Consider the following 11,420-nt stretch of genomic DNA (forward strand, 5'->3'; position numbering starts at 1 on the left):
TCATTACAGTTGCCACTTATAAAGGGGAAGATAGTAATTCCATTAATGTGCTCACAGGAACTTCATTTATATTACCTCTTAACCTTTAAAAGGATATTATCGTTTCAATAATTAATTGCTTTTTGCCATTTAATTTGCAGTTTATCATTTTCAAGGGAAATTACCCATTAAACTGAGGACTCTCAAAAAAATCTTCACTGAAACACACATCATCAGCCTTTCTTACAGAAGCTAGACATTTCCTAAGCCACTTTCACAAGTTTATGTGAGGAGAGAGGACTTTATGGTAGCTCTGCATATTAAAGAACTGCCCACCTCATGGGCATTTAGCAATCTGGAGCTAAAGGAACAGGGCTGAGGCAGTGATGAGGAAGGAATTAATTCTTATTCTCTTCCTCCGAATTTGGGAAGACAGTGCTTCCCTTCTCTTTGATTGATGCAGTGAGAGTTGTCTTTCCCCTTCCTTCACAACCATCCTGTTTTTTTAGCTGAAGATAATTTATGCTGAAATATCCATGAATGCTTCTGTTAACTTCAGTGACTGATTTGGCTCAGTCTTGTAAAACATCGAAACTCAGGCCGTGAATCACCAAGCACTTAAGCACATCTTCAAGTATAGTCCAGTGCTCAACACTGGAGACTGGAGCTCAACACACATATTCCTGATCTCACTGAAGTCTCTGGTAAAACAACTGTTCATTTCAATGAATCAGACACAAGCTCTATCCCTGTTTGTGCTGACATGTGTACACATTATCTCCATTGCTGCTAACAAAAATTGTGTCCAAAAGTCATCACGCTGAAAGAAAAATGAATCGATATTGGTATCTGAAAAGGTGAGTAATGCATTCCAAGTAGGCATATCTCTGATAGAGTGAAACCCATACCTCAGATAGATGGATTTGGATGGGAAGATGGAGAGGATAAGAGGTGACAAAGTGAATAAAAGAAGAAGAAACAGAAGAGGCATGTATAAACTAGACTATACCATTGATTTATGAATGAAAATCTAGAAGTTTTTCTGATTCAGGTGAAAAAATTAAACTAGCCCTTGGGCAGTTCTACTTGTGCAACTGGCAAGTCCATGACATGTCACCTAAGATGATATACATCTGAATGATATGTCACATGCCTACAGCACCAAGTGGATCATCTTTCTGTGAAAATAAGACTTTTTTGTTTATTTAATTGCAAGATGAAGCATCCTGCTTTTTTAATCCCCTTCCCCATGAATATAAGGGATTCAAACATAGTATTTCATTCTCACTGCACACTGAAACCAGTGCATACTAGCCCTTAGTATTATTTGTAGAGCAGTCAAAAGTCACAGTCAGATCCATAGGGGTAAAGAAATTAGGTGTCTAATCAATGGCCCGTCATACAAGTTTGCTGTGCAGCCAGTGGAGAGGACTAGATAGGAATGTTAGGATGAATTGCCTTCTGAAAGAGCCTTTCTTTCTCTCCGCTGATAGGCAGGAGGCCTGGATGGTTAGCTGTTGACTTCATGTCTAACTTTTAGATGGTGGGAAGTTGGTGACACATATCCTATTATAGCTACTTTATTTTGTCTTCAAGTCTTCAAGCATCCAAGTTCAAGAAAGCGAAAGAGATTCAGATCACTTACTATTCAGAGTTCCCTATATCAGCAGTGGACCAGCAATCACAACCATTAATACAGTAGCAAAATAGTCTGCTTTTGACCAACAGAAGGAAAACCTAGCTCTATGCCAGTATCAGCATTTCCACAGTGAGGCACAAACAAATACTACCTGAAGACAGGCTGCTAATTTCCACCAGTTAGCTCTAAGGGCTGCGGCTTCTTGAAGCACCTGATGCTTCTGTGTTTAAGGCAATACCCTGCCTGTATTAGTAGGGGTCTGGACTTTGTCCTATAATGGGCCATATATGGGAGAGGAGTAGAAATAGGCCACTATCTATCACAATTAACAGAATGATGATATTCTGAAGACAGCTCAACTTGCATGGACAAGATAATCCTTGCTTTTTGCATGCAAAAGGAAGGTTGGGGTCCATTCTGGGGAACCTGATAGTCTCTTGTAATTAATACCATAACTGGAGGTGTGGAAAATGCTCCTTGAGTTCCTGCCAGAGAATGTGAATGTTTCACAAAGCTGTTGACGATGTACTATACACCAGTCTAACCAACCTACTCGACTGCTGTAGATGCTTACATAGAAACCCTATGTTTTCATAATTCTTATGGGAGCAGCAAAATGTACAACACTTTTTCCTTCAAATGTAATCAGAGTGACATCAATACTATCCAGCCATCTGACATCATCCAAGGCAGCAAGGCTTAGCAGTCCTCCCTCTGCATTTCAAAACAGGCACCCCGTCACCACAGCTTCTGCCTGCTGTCCCACAGACACAGTGGGAAGACTGGGCCAGACTAAGCCGCTAGCACTCTGGCCATTCTTGGCTGAGCTGCCCAGTCTGATTCCAGCCTCACTATTTCAGAATGCAAATGTATAGATATGTACCAGGGATGCTGAAGTTTAGAAACAGTGTTGCTTCCTGCAACCTTTGCCATTCCCTAGGGACATAATTATTGGCTTCCAGTGTGTCAGTCATAGGGATGCCAGCCCTGTAATAACGCCATAAGGCATAAAGGCATAAATGATCACCAGCAAGGGATGGCAGACAATTTTAGCAAGGAACTGCAGGCTTCTTCTGGAGGTGAACAGATCTTTGCAGAGAAATTGTTTGCAATCCATCTACAGTGACTGACACCAGTGTCAGCCCTTAAATAATAAAAGTTATTTTTGTCTAGTGCAGCTCTTCAGCATCTCTGAGGGCGGTGGCATCTCGCCAAGGCTTTGGAAGGGCTGTATGAGCTGACACACAAAGATGAATGGTTGAGGCAAGCCCAGAAGACACTTCTGAGTCAACTTTACAGAGAGAATCAAATCCATACATACCAGGTAGCTCCAGCTGAAGTTGCTGGGAAGATTTTTTTTCACTCCTGACAGATGTCCAGGAGTGTGACTTCTCCTGGCACTTTGAACTTTTACTTTTCTTGCTATAGCAATAAAGTTCCATTAGAATCACCCAAACAGAATTGTTATAAGCACTAAAGAAACCGTTTAGGTACACCTCTAAGATTAGGTTGATGTTGTTATGCTGCTAAGAAAATTGCTGTGCTTTTGAATACTTTTATGTGACTTGCATTACCAACATCTTTAAGGTGTAGTTTAATAGGACGATGGCTTTTGTGGTTAAACTGCCCCGCTTTTGCCTCCATCTCACACCATTAATTGTCCCCTCAAGAGTTCCTTGTTCCCCCAAAGTTCCAGGTTCAGTTTGGCTGCCAGAGCTGCCATTCAAAAGGGAGGTCTCATCCCTCTGTTGTCCCTGTTGTTGTACTCTTACCTGCCCTGTGCCAGTACCGACATTTGTATAGGATGTGCAAGATTAGCAGGGTGGGAAATCTATCATCTTATGCACTTACATCTCAACAAACAGCTATCTGACCTAGGACAGAAGTTATTAACTCTACAGACTGTGCTCTAAACAATGACTACGGCAAAGAAATTGGCTGGAGCTGAGATAAGCCAGTCATTCTACCTTGTCTGCACAGCAGAAGGGTGGGGGGAAGCAAAAAGGGCAAAGGGGCAAAGGTTATACAACAGAAGATAAAAAAGGAGTTTTGGAAAAGACAGATAGGCTTCATAATAGAGACCAGCCAAAAAAATGCAATAGAGAAAATGAAATGGAGAACGTCTGTAAAAATTTACTTTATAAAAATACATTTTATGACTATGTCTATATTTATGCATCTCTGGTCCTGCCAAGTAAAGAGTAACAGTAATCCAGAATATACTGAATGACAGCAATATATGCTACATTTATCATATGTCTCCAGCAACTTGAACTGTACACACAAAGCAACCATAATGCTTGAGGTCTGGGGAAAATAAGGATTGCCCAATGCAGCATTGCTATGCAGGCATTTCAGTGATGACTAGTCAGTGATCATCACTAGTTGTGGGAGTTTTAGGCAGTGGTCTGGATTTCGGTTTCCATGTAGGGGTCACAAGAAATAGTCCGTTCACAGGAAACATACCAGAAAAGTCAAGGGAAGAAAAAACTAATAGATTCTACTGAGATCCTTAAGACTCAGAGGTTTGGGTTTAAGTACAGCAGTTTGAGGAATTGTCTGAAAGGGGGAATTCTGCCAAGTTTGCAACAGTTATGGTCTGTGTTAAAACTTGTGCTACTGATGCACTTATTCAAACAGCATTTTTTCTACTCATATTAAAAATCTATGTAGTTGGCCAGACCCATTTCCATTACTTATTAGATCTACTTTTGGTTTCTTATGACCCATGTCACGGCCATGTCATGATCCCATAGATGGTCTTGGGTTGACTGGCTGATGTGAAGGCATTGCCCAGTAGTTCTGATATTATTCTCTAGATTTCCTTTGCTACAGACTGACCACAGCTGAGATCAGGACATCATGATAGGCACAGGTTCTTGGCTTGAAGGTGAATAGTTGTATTACTTTATTCAGTGGTTTGCATTACCTTTATTTCATCTGTAAAACAAAATGTACTCCAGAGACTTTTTACCAGAGGGACATAGGCAGCCTTTGCTTGGAGAGAAAGATAGCATGTCCGGCCTGCATCAGCATTATATCATGTGTTACGAGTGTCTTGCTTCTATTTTTTTCTGCAGAAATACTCCCCTTATGTGCTATATTATCCTAATAATCTCCTATATTATAATTCTCATCTCCATACTAAAAGACATATGCAAAGGAAGATAAGCTTTATATCTGAGGCACAAGGACACAATGTCATTAAGGTCATGCTGGCAGTCAGCCAGAAGCAGATACTAGTTCTCCTGGCTCCACCTTCTAGACACAGTCCACTAAGCCATTTGTTTCCTCTTTTCTAAGAGAAATTTTGGCCCTCACTGAAGTGAGAGACAGTGTTGTGACCAATGCTATTGACTTTGCGTGGCCTAGGATTCAGCCATGTAGTTCAGATGACAATTTCCTTAGAGGAGTCCCATATTCTGTACACTTCTAGAGCCAAATATATTTAGACTCACTCCTATTTGTTTTGCTGACATAATGCTTTCTTGGAAATCAATGGTTGTTTAGCAGGAGATCAACAGGAGGGTTTCATGGGTTTGGTATGCATTAGCATGCACACTGTACTGCTAGTGTTATCTTTTCAGCAAGTTATAACAAACAAGAACTTTCCAGCTCCTCAACCAGGTGGCTGACTCAGCATCACATATATTATCTCCAGTACTGCTGGCAGTGAGGCATGACAATAAATCCTCAAATGAGATAGCATGAGCTAACTGCAAACTTCAGAATGGCATATTCTTCTGGAGCTCCAAAGCACAAAGTCATGTTTCATTCCATGACTACAGGTTACTGTCAGGGCCACCTTTGGCCAAATCACTTATGGAGCCACACCTTAATTTGAAAAATGGGTCGACACTGGCTGAGCTTTGGAAAAATTGTTAGCTCAATGATTGGGTTGATTTCCTCTGGTGAAAAGTATCTATAATATCATTCTCTCTCTTGGAAATTAAGCCAACAAAAAAAAATCCAACTCTAACTGACTTGAAGAAACAGAACATTTTACTGTGCTCCTGCCTATCATCAGATGGATTTTCTAGTCCAATCACAGCAAAAAATGACTTCAAAATGCTAGAGAAAGCCAATGAATAATTTGATGGCAGAGAACTAGTGAAAAACATTAAGGCAGTCATGTGTGTCTCCTGGGAAATGTTACATGCAGTGGAGAGCCTGACAGAGCAGCGTTCCACTGACTGATCTGCTACAGGGGCCGGGACATACAGGACTATTCTCACTTTCATAGGGACTGGGTAGCTGAGCAGCACGTTACTATTGCCAGCTCTTCCTGCAGATGCTCTTCTTTGCTGCATCTGAAAGCATCAGGGCCTGCGAACTGTATGTAACAGTAGCATTGTCAGTATTCTTTTTATCTATTACACTATAAGAAAATACAACCAATTATGGACACTTGTTACATGTCCTTTCACCTGCCTGACCTCTCTTCTTCTCTTTCCTGTTCCTATGTTGTTCTCTGTGCATTGTTCTGTTGTTCTTTTGTGAGGAAAACTCTGCATTAGTTTTCCTCTCCCTTCCTCCCTTTTTTCCTCCCTCCCTTCCCTCTTTCTCCTCCTCCTCTTCCAAAGATTTCTTAATCTATTACTCTTCTTTCAATTTATTTTTACATTTTCTTCTTATCACAAAAATCATCCTCTCTCACCCTCATTTGCCTATCACTACACCCATAGCAAAAGTTATTCCCTCCTCTCTGTGTTTAAGGAAACATTTCTTTATGTCCTGCTCTGTCACTCATCTTTTGACACAGGATAAGGAAATACTAGCTCAAGTCACATCTTTGACCCCAGTCAATCTATTCTTCCACTGGAATTTTCTTCTTGCCTAGCACTTTAAGAAACAGATTCAGGTGACTATTGCAAACCTGTTTGTTTTTCCCTTCAAAAAGTACACCTAACTCTACGTATTTGAAAATACAATTTTTTATTAGCTTGGGTTGCTTGGGCAGCAGGTTGCATTCCATAAAACACATGGCAGTTGTTCTACAGGCTAAATTGTGTTCCTATTTGTAGTGCATTGAGTGTGGGTTTTGTGCACACTTTCATCAGCTCCTTAGTGACAAGAGTTATTTTGCTGTCTATTCCTGGAGAGAGAGAGAGGAAAAAAAAGAAAAACATAATAAGGAACTGTGATAAGAAAATCAACAAAAAATACTATGTACCAGACTGTCGGAGTGGGGGAAACGGGCCCGGAGTAACGACGGAGTCTCAATATGAGTATGGTCGTTCTCCCTTTCTTAGAGCTTACACAAAGTATATATATCGACAAGCAATACGCATGCGCTAGCAATAGTTACATGATTGGTTACAGTTTCTGTCCATACGTATAAAGCGGATACATGATTGGTGCAAGGTTGCTATCCACGTTCCGTCGACATTTATGGAACCTAGTTCCGTCCAGACTTGTTTACCAGTTTTGTGAATACCCTCTTTTGTAGTGCTCAAGGCCGCCATACGGCCACTTTCAGCAGGCTTCAGCAGGCTCGCTTGCCTTGGCCTAGATAAGGCCGCTTTCAGCAGGCTCGCTTGCCTTGGCCTACATTCCTTCCCTTACCCTGAGAAGGGGATTGCTCATCCCAGTCAGATCATGCCCTCTCTTGCTTAACCATTCCTCCACACCAGACATTGCTGATACCTGTAGTTTGCTGCCATCTCCAGCTTTTGTAAGGGAACTTATGCTTGAGTAAACTGCACACTCTACACAAACTGTCTTCCTTTTCTACATGATAGACTGATATTTGAAAGCAAAGCTCCTTCTGGCAGTTACAGCTCACAAAGTCCAAATTGTTTTATTCCACAATATGCATCCAGTTGACTTAACAAGAAAATCTTTGCTGGTGGACAAGCAAACTGGTAAGAATGTCATGTCAAAATCTCCTTTAGCTTTTGAGACACATACAAGCCATGGCACAGCAGCTGAGTTTTAGATGGTGACCTCACTGCATTTGCAAGACACATTTACAAGAGTTAAAAAAATCTGCTCTGAAAAAAAACCATATAGCCTACAAATATTATCCCTATCAGAAAGAGTGAGGGATTTTTTTTGTAGCTGCATCTAATATGCCTAAAAGAAGAACAAAAGTTAAGCCCTGGTGCCCTCATTCAAATAGGTCTTTAAGATGCAGGAAATTAAAATGTGCTCCCTTGATTATCCTTTCTCTTTTTTCCCAAGAGAACACACACACAAATAAACATATGCTATTTCAAAATCCTGTAGGTTCCTGCCAATTCAGTGGGTTACATTAGCTAGAAGCATTCTGGCTCATGAAACATATTCTTGAAGAAATGCACTCCCATCAAGGATCATCTGAAAGCAAAACTGGATGATTCAAATGACAATGCATGTACCAACTGATTGAGGAAAATCTTTGTGGTTCCTCATGTATTTCTGGTGTAACTTCCTTGATGAGACTTGGCAATGGTTTTGACTTATCTGAACTTGTGGCTCAGATGTTCATGTCCTTCTGACTTGTAGGTGTGCCTTGATTCTGTCAACTTATCCAACAGGTTAAGAGCATTTGAAACATTGTTCAAACTGGTTCATAACAACATCCAGTGTATATTTGGGATGGGATATTTCTAATAATAGCATTTTCTTGACATGCTTAAATATTAATGTGCACATCTGTGACTGCATGCATCTGTAACTGCATGTAAAATGTAACTGCATCTAAAGCAGATTCTTGACATGGAGGAGGTAGCTCTTGGCTCCTGGAAGCTCAGTTGGAAGAACAAGACACACAGAAGAAGATCACCATCAGAGAAATGGGGTGGAGGAACGGAAGCTAAAGAGGGAAACAAGGTGTCTAAAAATACTTGAAGACCTGCTTGCTGACTAGCCAAAAGTAGAAACAAGGCACTACACAGGCAGTTCAGAAGATCTGAACTTTTATGTAGAAGATAGATGTGAGGAAGCAATCAAAAGATAAAAAATGGAACAGAAAAATAACCGGTTCACTGTCCCCATTGTGCTGTGATGTCAGGAGGGGGGCTCTGATCATATCATTTTCTTGAGATGACTCAAACACTCAAACTAAAAGAAAAAATAAGTGAATTAAAAGCATTCAAAAGTTCAGTGCTCTGTCTTGGGCATGAAGTCAAACACTACTCAATTCATTTGCAGTTCTTTCAAGAACAGTCTACAGAAGAGTAACACAAAGTCCCCAAACCTTTGAGGAATTGAGCTACCACTTGAGTCTCTGTTTTTTGATCTACACACCACCATACAAATGAAAACAGACTTTCAGTCACATACAAAAGGCACAGATGTCTTCAGAGCTCATGTTGGGATCCTCATCTTCCTAGATTTTTGGTGCCAGCCCAGTTGGGACAATGCATTAGATATTTTTTAATTTCATTTTTGCTTTTTTTTTTTTTTTTTTCCTCAGCTGTGAATACTTGTTGGGTAGAGTTGTGTGATGAGAGGGCACTAATGGACAGATGACACAAAGGGTCAAGCTGCAGTGGGGGAAGTGTTACTTGCTGCAGGGCTTTTCTGACCAAAAAACGTGTCACTAACAGGCTAGTTTCCTTTACAAAGTGTCTTGATCAGTTTTGACTCTCCTCTGCTCTATCATTCCACAAAAATGATCTGCTGGCTAGCTGTCTCCAGCAAGCAGGTTAAAGGAATAAGAGAGAGGTAGAAGTCCTACACTGCAAAGGGTGTGAAGTCCTATGTAGGTGGAGGGAGCATAAAATGGGAGCTGGCTTTGGAATCTCCTCCTCTGCTCAGAAAACTGGACAGCTCTGCAAGCCATGTGTCAAAACACAGGCTCCAAGGAAGAGAAACTCTGATCCCTCATGTCTCAGTATTCTGAAAAAGAGGCAGTTGAGTGACATCACTCAAGCATAAATGCAGAAATTTATCTTCAACACAGAGCAGCAATAACTCTTTCCCATGGAAAGCCTCCCATTGAGTTCATTAGATATTGTCTCAGGCTTTATGCTTGAACAAATCCAAACTTCAGATCAGTAACTTCTGACAGTTTAAAGGATGGTGATGCCTGACTGTTGAACTGCACTCTCTACTACCCACATAAGCTGTTCTGATTTTCTAGGTTTGTCAGATGCACTTAATGTCTAAATTAAAAAACAAAATAAAAGAATAGATGGATATATTACCTTTCCACAGTGCATGAAATGTACACCCTGTAAATGAAAAAGGAAGCTACCTTTTCCTAGAAAGGAATCCTCCTTTAATTATCTAATTAAAACAAGAGAATGTAACACCTATGTGCTGTATACCGTCTCCCCCTTTCCATGACAATTTTACCTCCACCTACGTACCTATCTTGTGTCCTCGGGAAAAGCTCACAGAAATCCCTTAGTCAAAACTCCACGCTTGATACAAAATCTGTCATAGATGAGATCTACAGCATTCTAGCTGAGCACACAGTCAGACATCTACTAATGTTTGAACTAATATTACCAAAAGCAGCATTATCTTAGGCTCGGCACCTGCAGACCTATGAAAATGAGTTTTGGCCAGACTCTGTATGGGAGCTGAAGCTGTTGCTGCCATTGAGGAGGAACAGGGATCCCAGAACAGCGTCTGGTTCAGAGGGCCACTGCTCATTTGTTCTGTGGTGAAGAGACACCTCCACTGCTCTGGAATTACAACAAGAAGCCTCTGATTTCAAATTCCTGTTTCAATAAATGAACAGCCAAGGTAAGAGATAAGAATCTTTCCCCCATTTTGACGTGCCTTTACTTTGATTAGTATTAGCATGTACAATAAAGTGTCCATTTATTTTACTTTTCTTTTTTAGTTGAGCTCATTTATCTCATAAGAGTGAACTTATTTGTTCTTATTATTCATTCTTATTCACTAATCTAATAAGAATGAAATAAATATAGGTATTTGTCCGCAGGAAGGCAATTTTTTTTTCTTATCATCAAGCCATAATCTTTTATTTATTCCATTAGAATTTAACTTATATTAGCTATCAAATATTTAGATTCCATAATTAACCAGAACAGTTATCAACCCCATCTCGGATTACTATCAAACCAAGTATGATTGAAGGCTTATGAAAAGGTATTTCAAGCATGCAGCATGCAGGTATAATCGGGCATTCGTGGGGTCTACTGTTACTGTTTAAAACTCCTCAGTAGGCTAGCTGAGTCTGTCCTCTCTACAGACAACACTTTGGCTAAACATAGGAGTAATTCTCAGGAAAATTCACTGTAAACAGATAGATCCCGCAGTAGGACGATGCTAGTCGCTGTGGTGGCGTCAGGCGCTGAACGCGTGCAGGGTGACCTCCGGCAGCACACACTTGGGCTGCCACGCGCACCAGGCCGGGCGCAGGTCAGCCAGGACGCCCGGCCGCCGCCGCAGGCCCCATCCCAGGCCTGGCGCCCGGCGGCCCTGGCTCCTCGCCCACCACCGCCATTTCGCTCCCCGAGCGAAGTCAGCCTGCGCCGGCGAGCGGCAGAGGAGGCGCGAGCGCGGCAAAGCTTGGGCAGGGCACGAGAGGACCTCGGTCCCCCAGCCTCAGCCATCGGAAAACCCCGGGCACCTCTCCGGAGCGCCCGCTCGCCGCCTCTCCCGAGGAGAGGGACGGGCAGCGCTCAGCCGCCCCGCGGAGCGCCACAGGCGCGTGTTTCTTCCCGCTTATTTACTCGAGGTCCCGGTGGATCCACTCCCGCCGCCCCCGGCCGCCATCAGCGCGCTGCCCCCGGCCGGCCGCCGCCGCGGCGGAACCAAAGCCCCGGGAGCGCGTTTCCGCGGGGAGCCGCTCCGCCGCCGCGGCGCCGGGAGAAGGGCCAGCGCCGCCGCCGCCGCCGCC

This window comes from Apteryx mantelli, chromosome 1 (assembly GCF_036417845.1).
Source record: "Apteryx mantelli isolate bAptMan1 chromosome 1, bAptMan1.hap1, whole genome shotgun sequence".
Lineage (NCBI taxonomy): Eukaryota > Metazoa > Chordata > Aves > Apterygiformes > Apterygidae > Apteryx > Apteryx mantelli.